We start from the raw sequence: 5,814 nt of genomic DNA on the forward strand, positions 1-5,814 counted from the left end.
CTTAGAGAGTCGTGGCTGGTGGTCATTTTGAGCCTACTCTCAGCTCTCTGTGTGCTGCGGTTCGCTTGCTATAATTTTTTGAAAAAATATGTAAAAAAAAAAAAGAGAAAAGGTACCTTTTCGAAGTGCTGAGGGGCAGAGTCAACTCCCAGTCATGATCACATGATCCCAAAGTTGGAGGAGGGGATAGGCAAAACGGGTAACTTGGGATCCTGGGAAACTTCTCTTTCTTAGTCTGAACGGACTTTTCCCAGTGTTTTTTAAAACAGTAGCCCCACCAAATGCACAAACACAACCTGAAATCATATACTAAGCAAATAAATATTAGATAGGAAACACAGCATTGCTACCCACCATAACCTTGGTGAACAACTGAATAGATGTGGTGCAAGGGGATGAGGTCCCCTAGGGCGTGTGGACGTGCCCAGTGCACACACTCTCCCACCCTTGGAGGGTCATCAGAGCCCTCCAAAGGTAAACCAGTGGAGAAGCAAGCTATTGCCAATGCCTATCATGAGTTGAAGTGAAAGTTTGCTTCTTAAAGAGTGGTCCCTAGACAGGGACAGTCAAATTGGCACAATTCCCCCTCCCCCTGGGTACGTCCACTTCCCTCTTACTGGTAAAAGACAGACATAGCCTTTTTAAAAAAAATCTTCTTGTTGTTTATTCAGCTACACTGCTGCTTTTAATTCCACCCCTCCTTTATTTATTTATTTATTCCATTTTACACCCCATAACCCAAGCTCTCCTGGCTATTCCACTTCAGTGAAGTCAGGCAGGCTTTCATTGTGGTTCAACTCCTTGTTGTTGTTGTTGTTGTTGTTGTTATTGCTATTAATATTAATTAGTACTGCTATTATTAACATTATTATTTTGTTGTTTAGTAATGGCTGTGATCACAGTGCAGTCAATCAACTCTGAAGCAAGGATCACAAAGCTTTACTCTTATCCTCCTAGCCTCCTAGTAGTTATGGGATGCAAAAGAAAAGGCATCTCTCTGTGCTGCTCCCACCTCATAGGGATGGTTTGCATTACTGGCTTTGAAATTATCCTTGGCTCACTTCCTTATGCCCCCAGAAATGTCTGCTGCCTGCCTACCTTCCCTCCCTCCTACCCTGCCTGCCTCGCAGGGATGGTTTGTGTCTTGCTTTGATTCAGGGGAGAAGTCCTTCCTGCGCTCACTTAGACTTTTGGAAGTTCCAAATACATTTTTCAAGTGTGGAAGAAGATTCATATTTAGGTTTATCCCTACTCCCCAATTCATGTTGGGATTTCCTTTGAAATGGCCCCATTAAGCTGTCTGCAGCTTTAAATCCCTGAGATACTGGGGTGTCCAATATTCATAAATTCCCCAAAAATCAGGGGATGATGGGATTGGCTTGAGTCTTGGCATGCTTGTGTATCCCTGGATAATCTATCATGGTGCCGAGTTTGAGGTTTCTAAGGTGAAAATTGATGGAGATATCGAAAGGGGTGTGAATTGGGGTTATGGGTGGTGCGTTAGAGGTTAGAGCCCCGCCAAAAATCAGGGGATGATGGGATTTGCTTGAAACTTGGCATGATTGTGGATCTAGATGGCATCTGTGAGAGTGCCTGCTTCAAAAAAAATTATCTGTCAAAATGTCAGAGAAAAGCCCATGTCTGAAAATGGGGTGTCTGATTTTCATAAATTCCCCAAAAATCAGGGGAGGTTTGGATTGGCTTGAGTCTTGGCATGCATGTGTCCATGAGGTGTCATGGTGCCAAACTTGAGGTTTCTAACTTTAACAGAAAAAAGTTGTATACTTTTTTGGATTTCAATGCAAAATCCAGAGCTCCGCAGCGGAGCGGAGCGGACTATAGGCGGAGCGGGGTGGAGTGAAGCGGCCCGATCCGCAAATTGCGGATCTGGAAGAGAAGCGGATCGGGGGTCCGTGCACACCCCTATCTATTTCTCCTTTTCATCTTCATCTGGTGAGGCTATGGATGTGCTGAACTGGTGCCTGGCCGCTACAATGGACTGGATCAGGGCTAATAAACTGAAGCTCAATCCAGACAAGACTGAGATGCTGTTATTGGGTGGTTCTGCTGACCGGATGGAGGGTGTTCAACCTGTTCTGGATGGGGTTGCACTCCCCTGAAGGAGCAGGTTCGTAGCTTGTGAGATTCTGCTAGAACCATCTCTGTCCCTTGAGGCTCAGGTGGCCTCGGTGGCACGGAGTGCCTTCTACCAGCTTCAGTTGGTGGCCCAGCTATGCCCCTATCTGGACAGGGATACCCTGGCTTCAGTTGTCTATGCTCTGGAAACCTCCAGATTAGATTACTGCAATGCACTCTGCGTGGAGATGCCTTTGAAGGCGGTTCGGAAGCTGCAGCTTGTGTAAAATGCAGTGGCCAAAGTGATAACGGGGACCAGAAGTTTCAAATATGTAAGACCAATTCTGACCCTCTTGCATTGGCTGCCTGTATGTTTCTGAGCCCGATTCAAGGTGCTGGTTTTAACCTGTAAAGCCCTACATGGCTTGGGACCACAATACCTGATGGAACGCCTCTCCCGACATGAACCTACCCATACACTGTGCTCAACATCCAAGGTCCTCCTCCAAGTGCCTACTCCGAGGGAAGCTCGGAGGACAACAACAAGGGAGAGGTCTTTTTCTGTGGTGGCCCCCCAACTGTGGAACAACCTCCCTGACAAGGCCTTCCTGGTGCCGACATTGTTATCTTTTCAGCGCCAAGTCAAGACTTTTCTCTTCTCCCAGGCATTTAGCAATATGTAATTAGCCTGGGTTTGTTTTTGTATGTTTTTGTGGCTTAAAATTGTATGTTTTTGTGATTTAAAATTTTTGTATATTGTTTTTAAGTGTTTTTATCCTATGTAAACTGCCCAGAGAGCCTTGGCTATGGGATGGTATACAAATGATAATAATAATAATAATAATAATAATAATAATAATAATAATAATAATGATGATGAGATTATTAGTGGGAGGAAGGGACGTTACCTTGATTTTCTCTAAGGTAAAGTGACAGTGTCATTCTTAATAGGAGTTTCTATGTGGCAGGGTTTCTAACATTGAACTCTGCATTCTCTATTTTCAGTGGCTACAGTGGCGTTGGTGGTACGGAACAATCAGGACAGGTTCTGCACACGGAACTCTGCCCCCTGGACCAAGGGTTTGAAGGACGCTCTTCCTTGCAGTTCCCTCAAGCCTCACTCAAAGCAGCTCTGGAAAATTGGGCTTGGTGTATGGTGCTGAATGGGAGGATATAACAAAATCCACAAATTTCTTCATACTCAGGATGAAAGGATCTAGAGATCTGAACGTTGGAGAAACAGAAGCTGAGAGATTTCTCCGTCCAGGCCCAGAGCTTTGAGTGTTTAGCTCTTAAAAGCCTGGGTTTGAATCCTTCAGTATTAGGGCTGCCACCTCTTTTTTCTGGCAGGCTCCCCGTCTTTTACAGCTATTTTCTCCATGCTGAAATAGCTGTACCTCTCAAGTTTGGTCGGCGCAGGTGGGTGAGCTTCAGTTCATTTTTGATAAGAATTTGCCGAAGTTTGCAAAGTTCTTCAAATTCAGGAGAGAGAGAAACGTGAGGAATCTGAACTAAATGGACTATTGTTCTGATCCAGCAGGGCTATTCTTTTGTTCTTACAGGCCGAAGAATTTGTCCCCTTCCTGCTGCTCCCCAGCAGGAAAACCTGGTAACCCAACAGCTGAGGAAAGCTGTAACTACTCAATCACTGATGACCAAGCTGGCAATTCATTACCCACATGCCTCAGGGCATCATGCATGCCTGCACACCCACAAACCAATGGGTGATGAAACCACAGTTTAAGAGATAAGGTTCTTCACAAGTCTTTCCTCATGGAATGATTCCAGTTCCAGCAGCCTTCAACAGCTTCATTATGGGTACCAGTATTGGTACTTTGGAAAGGGCCTCAGGAGCTGATCAAAAGTGCCAGGGAGAGCCATGTGGGAGGAGGATCCAGGACCCAGACTCTTGAGTAGGGTGACCATATGAAAAGGAGGACAGGGCTCCTGTATCTTTAACAGTTGTATTGAAAAAGGAATTTCAGCAAATGCTATTTGTATATATGGGTAACCTGGTGAAATTCCCTCTTCATCACAACAGTTAAAGCAGCAGGTGCCCTGCTCTCTTTTAAATCTAGTCACTCTAGCATAGCTCCTGCAGCTTTAACTGTTGTGATGAAGAGGGGATTTCACCAGGTTCTCCATATATACAAATGACACCTGCTGAAATTCCCTTTTCTGTGCAACTGTTAAAGATACAGGAGCCCTGTCCTCCTTTTCATAGGGTCACCCTACTCTTGAGAGCATTAAAAAAAAACCAGTACCTTGAACTTGAGTAAAACAATCAGTAATCAATGATTACAGCAAGATCCACACGACTGCTTTAAAATGGTTTATAACAGTAGTGACAACTTTTGGGGTCACACTCCAGATACAGTCTTCAAAGTGGCATAGCCTGCTTGGTGTAGATCTGACCTAAGTCTCAATACAAGTGTAAAATTACTTGTATCTGTGCACAAGTCATCCAACACCTGTACAATATGGATGTCAAACAATGTGTCCTTGTACCTGTCACCTCTTGTTCTGTGGCCTTCTTTACCACCTGAAGTTTCCAAACAATCTTCATAGCCAGCCCCATGTCAAGGGCAGTGCAGTAGTCTAATGGGCAAATAAGCTGCCTGCCAGGAGATGGTAGAGTCAACATACCAGCCTAAGCTGGAAAGGGGCACCCCAGGCCAGAGCTGCTAGTTGAGAACACCGGAGCTAATGCTGGATCCAGAATTGCCCCAGGCAAGGAAGCTGAGCCATTAGGGTGTATACAAACCCATCCATTTATCTCTTAATCAGGTCCTGCTGGTTTCCTTGTTCATTGTTTGAAATTCTTGAACATTTATATTACGTTTTATCATGCTGTGAACTGCTCAGAGAACTTTGGCTATTAGGCAGTATGGAAATATGGAACGAATGAAATGAAATCCATCCTCTGCTTTCAGCCATGGGGACAGCCCTGGGACACTTCTCCACTCCCACTCCTTAACAGATAACTAACTCAAATAACAGTGGCTTGTGGGGGCATTAATTTAAATCAGGGAAATGACACGGACGGAAGGGGCAAGTTTCCTTCCCCCAGCACTGGAACTCAGATCAAATCTGTCCCCAGGCATAAGGGGAACAGTCAAAAACTGCCACCAACAAACTGCCTTTCTTTCATTTTAGTTTACATCTCCACGGGTTCATTTTGCCTAACAAAATGGGGACAAACCAGAGGTGTCTTGAGTACTGCATGACCTTTGGCTTTGAAAAGAGCAGCTTAAAAGTGACCGTCTGCATGTAGTGTATTAATAAAGAAACAAACAAATGTTCAGTTTGTGAATCCTTTGATAAGATCATATTTTTTTGCTACACTTCACATATATTACAAAATTTCAAATCCAGGGTGTTTTTACCAAGTAAAAAGCATTTACTGATTTATTAATTTTGTATAGATTTCTTAAGAGGGTTTCCCCTAGGAACTGATAATTAAGAAGGTATTTCATTGGGGACACTTGACTAAGTAAATATGTCATTTTTCATGCTAGACTGAAGGTAATAAATGCTTGCTGTTCTCTAAGAAAGAGGAAGGATAGATTAAAAGATAAAAGCATACAATGCTAAAGCCCTATTTTAATTTGCAACTAACATTACATATTTATATATATATTTAAAATGGAAAAACATGCTTTTTTTCATTCATTTTATCTTTAAGCTGTCTTCTTTCTTTTCCATGGATTTCAAGGAACTTTTAGGAAAATACAGATC

This window comes from Elgaria multicarinata, chromosome 2, assembly GCF_023053635.1.
Source record: "Elgaria multicarinata webbii isolate HBS135686 ecotype San Diego chromosome 2, rElgMul1.1.pri, whole genome shotgun sequence".
In the NCBI taxonomy this organism is placed as follows: Eukaryota; Metazoa; Chordata; class Lepidosauria; order Squamata; family Anguidae; genus Elgaria; species Elgaria multicarinata.